The 11,475-nt window shown below is 34.5% G+C and overlaps 1 protein-coding gene across 1 annotated transcript in view; it reads right to left on the reverse strand.

The window, feature by feature from the left end:
- FASN1 (Fatty acid synthase 1) overlaps positions 1-8,039 on the reverse strand; it is a 28,222-nt gene extending 20,183 nt beyond the window's left edge. Inside the window, exon 1 of the mRNA XM_073971493.1 lies at positions 7,128-8,039. The gene's annotated coding sequence lies outside the window, so the exon portion shown is untranslated. The remainder of the gene's footprint in view (positions 1-7,127) is intronic.
- Positions 8,040-11,475: the final 3,436 nt, after the last annotated feature.

The raw sequence follows: 11,475 nt of genomic DNA on the forward strand, positions 1-11,475 counted from the left end.
TCATTGCAACATCCGAGCTTTTATCGGCAAATAGCAGGATGATGGCGTGGACTATTGCACGCTCTGTGAAGATGAGGAGGAAACTGATACTATTGAGCATATTCTATGTCGTTGCCCGATGTTAACTCGAAAGCGATAAAGATTAACAGGAGTATGCTTTCCTCCAAGCTTAACCTTCTACTCAAACATGAAACCAACAATCATAAACAACATCATCAAAAATTTGAATTGGCTGGGACGGCGCGACAAATAAGCGTAACTACTTCACTGACAGTTTTCTACCATCACCAAATAAACCAACCATTTATTATTACTTTCCCAACCCCACCCTCTTTTCTTTACTTTTCTCTCTTTTCTCTTCTTTTCTTTTTTCAGGTAATTCTGAACCTCTTTTTTCTAATTTATGGATGATCACAATGGACCGAAAGGTCTCCGAGTGGCGTAGTCAATATATATTGACTACACATCCCCAAACCTAACATATATAGTACTAACATATGTATGTGTGTATGTTTTTACGAAATCCGTTTCAGAATATTTGGGGTCGATTTAGAGCTGTACATCCCCGTCTGCTTGTGTGTCTGGCTGACCCGAAACCCAAAAGCGTTTCGGCCAGCGCCTGAACCTATGCTGCTACAACAACAAGGTTTTGAGTAGCCGATTTGACCCAAACTTTGCATATGGTAAAATTTGATACAAACGCATTCAAGTTTCCAGTACCTCATTTAAGATTTTTCGCTAAATTGCAGTTTCAGAGCTATTCGAGGATTGCCTTGAAATTTTTACGAAAGGTGTTCCGGCATAAATTGAATACTCTACCAGCTGGCGGAAAAATCTGAAATGTTTACCACAGGTAGATCTTTACGTCCTGATTACAAAAATATAAAGTTTGTTGGGGGGAAGTTCATACTTCCCGAGATATGGGTCTCTGAAGTTCCGAAAATTCCCTTGTTAAAGTAAGAAAAAAAATTAAATTAAAAAAATGCTGTTCCCGTGCCCTAAGTTGGCTCCTGTCCATAGGAGAAAGCCTTAAATCCCGCCTACTTAGAAACAACTTACAATTTAAAAAATCTGATTTTTTCCGCCACCTGGTAGAGTATTCAATTTGTTCCTTCCAAAAAATCCTTCTGTGACCAACAGGCTTTCGGCAAAGCTGACTGATATTTTTTACTTGTTCTATTCTAATTTAAAATTTGGCGACTACAGCTACATATACATATGTCGTTTACACACACTACGAGCTACGATGGCCATTATAGTCATCATAAAATGTGAAAATTTGTTTACCAGGAAGAATTTTTCCGCTTTTGTTCAAAGGTTATATGTACATATGTACGTACATATGTACATCGTCGTGATATCTAATTTTCAAATAGCACATAGTTTTGTTTAGCATTATGACACACGATAAATAAAATTTCATATACATATGTACGTATTTTACAAGCTATTACAAAACAAATTGATTGCAAAGAAATGATAAGGTTTAGTTTTCTATTTTTACCACTTGCCGCCGCCGCCAAATGAGGCATCGATTTTGTGGCGTATTGAAATACAAAAGAAATGGCACAAGTATTCGTTGGATTTCACCACCTGTGCCTTGAATGAGTAATGACATGGAAAAGAAAATTTAAGAACGGAAATAAAACCATGCTCACAACAACTATCCACCATTTAACTGAAGGTTAAGAAGGAACTTCTTCGTCCGTGACTTTTCAGCCTTTGTCTGAATTGCAAATTTTATTCATATTTGCAAAATTATTTTCTTATTTTTTTTCTTCTTCTTCGACGTTTATAATTTCATTTTATGGTAATTTAGTTTCACATTTGTTTTGTTGGCTCGCTCTGTTATGAACTCTATGAGCAAAATAACAGCACCAGTGCAGAGCAGAGCAAAGCTTATAAAAGTTCATTGCCTTCTGTGTTTTTTAGTGTTTAGATTTGATTTTTACGAAATTTTGTTTTGTTGAAATCATTATCATCAACAATATAGTTTTTGCTTTTAAAGTTTTTTTTTTGTCTCTTTTTTAACAACTGTTGTTTTTTTTTTTTGCAGAAATCACGCCACCAAAATTGAAATGTATCAATGGGGTAAGTGGCAGAAAAAAAACCAAGAAAAAAAAAGAATACAACAAAATTGGTGTGAATTGCTTGCTAGCTGGAAGTCATAGCGGTAAAGTGGTGGTGCCGGCTATTTGGGTTAGGTGTATGCCATGAATGCATATGTTTGTATGTTTCCACAACTATCATTGTATGATGGGATTCCATGTGTTAAGTTGTAGGGTATCATCATCATCACACCATTACCATTATTGGTAGTAGTTGTTCACAGAATGCCTTTTTTAATTAACTTGGCACATTTGGTTTTGCTTTCTCCTCTTTATAACGCTTCAAAGAGAAATAGAAGAAATCCTACAAATAAAAAAGCTGAAACCTTTAATTGACGTAATTTTGTTTTGTTTCGATAATAACTAACAATAATGGGGCTTGTTGGCAATTAAATGGCTAATATCCTGACCCAATTATGGTTAATGTGTACATATATTGAAAATTGCACACAAACCAGAAATTCATTCCGGGAGACTTATGAGACTATCAACTTTTTGAAACAAAACGTGTTGAACAATTGTGTGGAAAATAGGGAAAGTAGGAGGTTCAGTATCCTCGAAGTTTATTTTGATAGAAGCTTTAACATATACCATGTAATTTGCTTTATTTTTTTTGTTTCAAATCCAATTATGGATTGAAAATGGCATTATGTCTTATCAGGTCTGTGTGTTATATCCCTACCATATCAAAATTATTATTAAATTATTTGTTAATCTTCTTTAACTGGTAATGTGGTGTAAATTTTACATCCTTAATATTCAAGGCAATCACAAATATTTTCCTCGGAATTTAATTTTCGGAAAATAATTTTAAAAAGTGAAATTCTTTTAAAATCAACATTTTAAAACGTTAAAAAACTAATAGAATCACTTAATTATGGAATATTCTTGCCAAATTAACAAAAATATTCCCTTATTGGACAAAATATGGGAAGACAAAATTTTGAAATTGGGGAAAGGGAACAAATTCCACACGGAATTTTTATTCATGATTGCCCGCCCTGATTAATGTTTGCTCCAATTCAAAAAGTCTTCAGTAGAAATTTACAAAGCAATGCTTGACATAACACAACTATTGAATATGTTTTATATCTCAAAGGTTAAATATAAATTATTAAAATATAAATTTAATCCAACACCTTGACTAATTAAATAATAACATTAACATTACCGCGTATACTTTAACAAAATGTTATAATTATTTAAATTAAATAAATTTTATAATTTTGTAAACAAATGCACTTTCATATTTGGTTTTTTTCTCTTGTTATTGTTGCTGCTTTATGTGCTGTCGTCGTTGTCATTTACGTAAAAAATTACCTTTTGAATACGCAAATCAAATTCTGTAAAGAATTCAAAATGAATTGTATTATCTTTCCAGAACGAAAAAAAATATTATGCAAGTTTTTTTGTCTGTTTGATATGTAATAACAAAAGCATGCCGCCTATATGTACATACATACATATGTAGTGCATACATGTGGAAAATTTTTCTTGATTGTCAAACAGTTGTGGATTTAGATAATTTGAAAGAAGATTTCTAAGGATTAGAAATATAAAAGTAGGTAAAAATTAAGAAGAATGTATGATATGGACGGTAGAAGATTATAATCTCTTTTTATAATTACACATTTTAAATGGATTAGCTGATGGACCACGACGGATGCACATGAGGCTGAATGATTTGTGTTATATTTGTAACCATCGGAGCAAGTATCGTTTAGGGGCACCTCTCGGATCGGTCCGAAATTTTTACCATAGGTAGACTTGGGACCCTGATTTCAACGCTATATAATTTTCCGGGGGGAAGTCCATACTTCCCAAGATATGGGTCTTGACATTTCGGAAATTTCGTATTTTCACACCTTTGTTTATGGGCACCTCTCGGATCGGTCCGAAATTTTTACCATAGGTAGCCCTTGGCATCCTGATTACAACGATATATAATTTTCCGGGGGGAAGTCCATACTTCCCGAGATATGGGTCTTGACATTTCGGAAATTTCGTACATGTAACACCTTTATGTTGTTTATGGGCACCTCTGGGATCGGGCTGATAGCCCTTGGCATCCTGAATACAACGATATATAATTTTCCGGGGGGAAGTCCATACTTCCCGAGATATGGGTCTTGACATTTCGGAAATTTCGTACCTGTAACACCTTTATGTTGTTTATGGGCACCTCTGGGATCGGGCAGTAGATAGCCCTTGGAACACTGAACACAACGATATATAGCTTTCCGTGGGGAAGTCCGTACTTCCCGAGATATGGGTCTTGATTTTTTTACTTTTATCACCATTGTTTTTCCTATGGACAGGGACAAAAGTGGGCTACGCGATCAAAACTCTCTTTTAAATTTAAAATGTTCTTAAGTAGCCGGCCTTCGGCCGGGTATTTAAAACTTTCTCCTATGGACAATGACAAAAGTGGGCTACGCGATCAAAACTCTCTTTTAAATTGAAAGTGTTCTTAAGCAGCCGAAAAATTATATATTGTTGTATTCAGGATGCCAAGGGCTATCTACTGCAAAAATTTCAGCCCGATCCGAGATGTGCCCATAAACAACCTAAGAGTGTGAAAGTACGAAATTTCCGAAATGTCAAGACCCATATCTCGGGAAGTATGGTCTTCCCCCCGGAAAATTATATATCGTTGCATTCAGGATGCCAAGGGCTATCTACTATAAAAATTTCAGCCCGATCCGAGAGGTGCCCCTAAACGACATTTAAGCCAAAAATAATTTGGGTTGGTTCTTTAAAACTTTTCGGGCATAAATAGAATACTCTACCAGCTGGCGGAAAAATCTGAAATGTTTACCACAGGTAGATCTCTACGTCCTGATTACAAAAATTTTAAGTTTGTTGGGGGGAAGTCCATACTTCCTGATATATGGGTCCCTGAAGTTCCGAAAATTCCCTTGTTAAAGTAAGAAAAAAATTTAAATTAAAAAAAATTTTGTTTTCGTGCCCTAAATTGGCCCCTGTCCATAGGAGAAAGTCCTTAATCCGCGGCCAAAGGCCGGCTACTTACAATTTAAAAAAAAAAAATTCAACTGGTAGAGTATTCAATTTGTTCCACTTTTCGACCTTTGTCTAGAGAAGTTTTTATGAGGACCACAAGGATCAGCTAGGTTAAATATTTTACAGTACTGTAAGTTCTGTCCTTAATCTGCAAAAATGTTTAACTTTTATGCGATAGACCATGCGGTCCTAGTCCTAGTTCAGGAGTCCATACATTTCCAAAAAAAAATGAATAAGATGAAAATAGTGGCTGGAATCGGAAAACTTTGAAATATATTCCACAGAAAATTTTCAAAAATTCTTTTTTTTTTTTATTTTGAAAATAGCTTTTCTTCTATGGGCTGTGCAAAACTATGCGAACAGAATTTCTTCCAAAATTAACTTTCAAAGCTTATATCTCTGGATACCGTAATAATCAGAGAAGGGACAAGGGAGACTCGGCGTACCAGTTATTAGGATGCTTCAACAAAAACTTGTGTTAAAAATTCTGGAACAAGTTGAATTTAAGCATTAAGCTCAGATAAAATTATAATTTGTTCCTAAATACACGGCCTTCGGCCGGGGATTTAAGACTTTCTACTATGGACAGGTGCAAATCTAGGGCACGGGAACAAAATATCTTTTAAATGGAAAAATTTTTTCTCTAACAAGGGGATTTTCGGAATTTCGGAGGCCCATGTCTCGGGATTTATAGACTTCCGCAATAAATGTTGTATATATTTGTGATCAGGGTAACGAGACCTACCTGTGGAAAAAAAATGGTCCCGATCCGAGCTTAATGCTTAAACTCAACTTAAGCCAAAATTCTTTAAAAATTTGGGGTACAAAAGACATTTGTTTGAGGCAACCTCTCGAATCGTGTCCACATTTTTACCGCAGGTAATCATTGTTATCCTGATCACAACCAAGTATAGTTTTTATAAATATGGGCCTTGACGACTTTTTCTGAACTATTTCCCTTTATCACCATTACGTTGTTTAGGTTTATCATAGGAAGTACTTGTTATTCTGATCACAACTAATAGTCAATCTCGGGAAGTATGACCTTCCACCTGAAAAACTATATATCGTTGTGATCAGCATACGAAGGACTACATGTGGTAAGAATTTTAAGACGATTCGAGAGGTGTCCCTAAACGATACATGTTTCATAAAATTCACTTAAGGACATTTTGCTACCACTTCATTTTGAGGATCATCACATTTTCTAATACTTTTCTACTTTTTCTAATAGCCAACCGATCATATCATATCGTACGCCGCCTGAAGCGTGTGCTAAGTTTCTTAATATTCCTCCTTGTTATTTTTTTCTACACATTCCTGCACTCGCAAGATCTGAGCAACCTGAAAATACATCCCTGTATTTTGCCTTTTGAATGTCCTTGTACCATCGACTATCTGAAATTATCATATTTATTAAAAATCTATAAAATTTATGAATTTTCCACAAAAAATTACCTTCGAAATCCATAATATTTACAAAAACAAACGACTTTGTTAGTATCTTATCTTAACCAAAAGTTAGATTTTTGGTTATTTCACGTGTCCTGACTTCTTCTATCAAAGAATCTTAAAGATTTCGAATAATTGGATTAACAAATTTACATATAATCACCCAGCTAGATGTATGCAGGACACACCCACAGAATGTTTTCCTAATAAAGAACACTTGGAGCCAGGAAATTTTCCAAATTTTTTCTGCCTATTTGACCTTGTATTAACATTTAGAAATATGCCATTAAGTAGACTTCCTCAATAAAAAGGCCAATAGACTTTTCCGACAATAAGGGACATATGAGAAAATGTTCTTTCACAACTTGTCGTAACCACAGAAACGGTATTGGAGGGACAATATGTCTTGTTATTACAACACTCCTACTATAATTTTCCTTTCGTTCGTTCTCTCTTCCTTTAAGTATTCATTTTTTTAGAGGTTATGTGTGGTGTACGTCACCATCAACCAACCACATCATACAAATACCACTTCATGATACATACCTTAAAATCAGGCGACTTTTAAGTTATTGGTGTGCGGCGTTAAGCTTTTGCTGTTTCTGCTACTTGTCGGCAAAGTCCTTTAGATTTAGGGGATGATTGGTTGGTTGGTTGTTTTACTACCTAGGATACTTCCTTTTCTTAGTGTCGTAGGTGTTTGTGTCCTTTTTGGTATTTTCTTGTAGTTGTTGGTGTTGAATAAAGAATTAACTTTGTAATTGTGCCAAACCGTAGGTCCAAGTAAAGTAAGGCTCAAAAATCTACAGTTAATTCCCAAATGACTCCACACAACAAAAGTTCTTCAAATGTTTGTTCGTCGTTCGTTTAATTATTTTTTTAATTTAAACTATAACGTTAACGTTGTTTCTTTACAGTTTTATCTTTCAAACACTTTTATCTGTGTTTTCTTGCGTTAGTTTCTTTGTAGCGGTTTGTATTAAAATACCGTTATTTTCTATTTCTTTTTTGTATAATTTCTTCTTTTCTTTTTCAAGTTCAACTAAATTGTTCTTTTGCAATCTTTTTAAGTTTTTTTCTTTGCTTTTTGTTGTTTTGGCAGAAATTTCAAATTCTTTTTTAGCTTTCTGTGTATTTTCACTTTAATTTTTGTTCACTGTAATTCTTTTGCACTCCTCTTGCAGAATTAGCAGAAAATTTTATTATTTCACAAATTGGAACAGGCGTTCTTTGGATTTGTTTCTAGGTTTGACTTCCTTCCCAAGTGAAAAACGTCTATTCGCTATGAAATCGCCAGAAAGACTAATACAAAATTGCCAAGTCAACGCTCATTTAACCCATGATGATGTGTTGTTAGTTGCGTGTGTATGGGTCTGGTTGGTCGTGGTCAAACGACGTCGCGTTGTGTTGTATATTTTGGAAATACAATCGTACGATGAGGAGGATTGTCAACAGCAGACAGAGGCAAGTCAGAGTAGCGACGACGATGCAACAACATATGATGTGATGTTCAAACGTGGAACAAAAAAAAAAACAAAAGAAGGAAGAAGATTGTTGTAAAAATGCTATGCACAGTGTTTGCCAAGGTATGCAAATTTCACAAATAAAGAAAGTGAAATGTGTCATTCGGGCTGAAGCATTTACAGTAGATAGGCCTTGGCACACTGAATACAACGATATATAATTTTCCGTGGGGAAGTCCATACTTCCCCTGATATGGGTGGTGAGATTTCCGAAATTTCGTGCTCCAACACCATTATTTATTTATTTTATTTTTTTTATTTATTTATTTTGTGTTTCTCCTGCACAACAAGACAAAAGTCTTATAAGTTACAGTACAGGATTGTAAATATAATCACATATCCGTGTGTTAAAATCATTAAAAATTACATAATTTTACTATTATAATAAGGGTAAAAATTGGGGATATATAAATTGTAATAAAGTTATGATAACAAAAATATATGAAATGAATATGAATAAGCATTAAAAATTGAATTACAATAAAAATTTTAATGTTTAAGTTACATATCCGTAATGAAAACAGCAGAAAGGACATTATGATCATACCAAACGTTTCATGTTATGATTGAAAAATAATGTTGAAGCCTTTTTTTGAAAGTAGTAACATTGTTGATGCGTTGTAAAACAGATGGTAGAGCATTCCAATGACGTATAGTGCCAATAAAAAATTGCCTTTCAGACACAAGGGTCCTCCGTCTAAAAGGTATAATCTTCTTTCCTCTACGCGATCTTGTAAATGATAGTCTTTTAAAGAGATACTTCGGTTTTTCTTTGAAAATAGCCTTATGAAGAAATTGTAATGATTTAATTTTAAGAAGAGTGTCAAAGTTTACCCCATAAAGTGATTTGGAGAATTGTGTGACATTTTGTCTTTTTCTTAAGCCATATACATAACGTGTTATGCTATTAAATGTCACGTTCAGTTTATGACGACTTAGTGAATCGCAATTAGCAAATATTTCACACCCATACAATAAACCTGGCATCAAGAATGTTTTTGCCAAAAGGCAACGAATTTCGGGAGGAGTGTATGAATGCGTTAACCACAACGCCCGAAGTTTGGAGTAGGTTTGACCAACGACAGCGTTTATATGGTTGTTCCAGTTTAAGGTGTTGTTGAAAATCACGCCAAGATTTTTTACGCTGGAGACCTGTTCAATTTTTTCATTGTTGACGAGGATATCAAAGTTTGGCAGTGAAACTTTTTTGTTTTTATGAATGATCAAACATTTTGATTTAGTTGGGTTTAAAACTAATCCATTCGCTTTAGCCCATTCGCACACTAGGGAGAGATCATCATTAAGTTTTCCTACATACTGACTAATCTTGTTTAGAGGACTACTCAAAAATATCTGCACATCATCGGCATACATGTGCACTTTGCTATGGCGTAGTTGATCAGGAAGGTCATTCGCATATAAGGAAAACAGGAGTGGACCTACGATGGATCCCTGTGGGACTCCCTTTTCACTCACCATGGGTTTAGATATCAACGTTCCTGAATATACTGACTGGGATCTGTTGGAAAGATATGACATAATAAGTTTGGTTGAGGTATTTGAAAAATTAAAGAAACGGCGTAGTTTGAAACACAGATTTTGATGGTCGACAGTATCAAAAGCCTTTCAATGATCGAGTAATACAAGAAAACATAGCTTATTTTCGTCAATCTCACACCTTATTGACTCTGAAACTTCAATTAAGGCGGTGGTACAGCTGTGTTCAGCACGAAAACCTGATTGCACATCACATAGCAGGGAGTCCCTTTGCAAATACTCGCTCATTTGTTTGTGTATTATTTTTTCAAATATTTTTGAAAGGAAGCACAATATTGCTATTGGGCGAAATTCCGTATTTGATTTTGGTATCGGTATGATTTTCGCATGCTTCCAAAGTTTTGGTTGTGCTGGAACTAAGTATAGAGTTAAAAATATAGGTTATGTAGGGTAATGCGCGAGGAAGTAATATTCTCACAAACTTAGGGTCAATTTCGTCGGGACCAATGGCGTTAGATGAAACAGCTTTGAAGCAGTTTAAAACTTCCTCATTCGTAACGCAGTGAAATTCAAAATTCCCATCACCAACTATATCGAATGACGTTCCTGAATTATATCCATAGTAGGAAGGGTCAATATTAAGAGAGGGTACATTGATAAACCTTTTATTAAGTTCATCCACATCACCATTATAAGTGCTAGAAACCTTGCTTTTCCCTAAACCAATGTCACTAATAGTTTTCCATTTACTTTTGGAATCTATAGCAGACCTGAATTTGGTGTGATAATACTCTGATTTTGCTGAATTTATGCGACTATTAACTCTTTTCCTAGCGGAACGAAAATCTTCGTAGAGCTCTGGCGTTTTAAATCTCTTCCACCTAGAGTAAGCTATATCCCTTTCTTTAATGCTTGATTTGATAGAGGAGTTGAACCACGGTTTATTCTTAGAAGATATATTTTTTGTTATGACGGGAACAGTTTCATTGTATAGTGCAAGAATATTACCTGAGAGAAATTCTACTTGTTGGTCAACGGAAATTAGGTCGTATATATGATCCCAATTGATTTGGAGAAATTTTGACTCTATATCAGTGTAATTTAAATTCCTGTAGTCTCGAAACGAAATTTTTTGGTTTTCCATTGGTAAATTAAGTTTATAAGTCATAAAGATTAAATCATGTTTTGAAAAACAGGGAGCTGATACTTGATCATAGAGCAGCACATTAGTTAGATTGTTGACAAAAAATAGATCAAGTAATGTGTTTATAGTAGAGGAAAAATGAGTGGGGTTTTTATTATTTATTACATGTAAACCGAGAGATAGCATATTATTTATTAACTGTTGATCAACAAGTATATTAGAGTTAAAATCTCCGGCAATGATTACTTCACTATAACCCAGAGTCACCGTTTCTAGTAAGTTTTGGAAAGCCTCAAAATGAATTGTATTGTTAGGTCTGTAAACACTACCAATTAACATTTTTGTATTAGATGTTTTTAGTTCAATGAATAAGTATTCGATTTTATCTCCTACGGATGATTTTAATAATAATGTGGAATTAATATTAGCTTTTACATAAATTGCTACACCCCCTCCACGACGTCCCCTATCTGATCTGAAAACCGAGTATCCTTTTAGACATATTAGATTGTCGGGAATAGACGTATGGAGCCAAGTTTCTGAGATGCAAACGACATCGATGTCAGAGTTTTCAAAAATGAATTTAAACTCGTCGATTTTATTCATTAAGCTTTGTGAGTTGATATGACAAATATTGATTCCTTTTCGTTGGCTGGCTAAAATTTTGACTAAATTTTTTGTGACGCAATTGGAACCTCTATTTGTACCATCAATTTGTGTCATAGATTGA

Source organism: Musca autumnalis, unplaced genomic scaffold (genome assembly GCF_047663935.1).
Source record: "Musca autumnalis isolate F117 unplaced genomic scaffold, ASM4766393v1 scaffold_2, whole genome shotgun sequence".
Lineage (NCBI taxonomy): Eukaryota > Metazoa > Arthropoda > Insecta > Diptera > Muscidae > Musca > Musca autumnalis.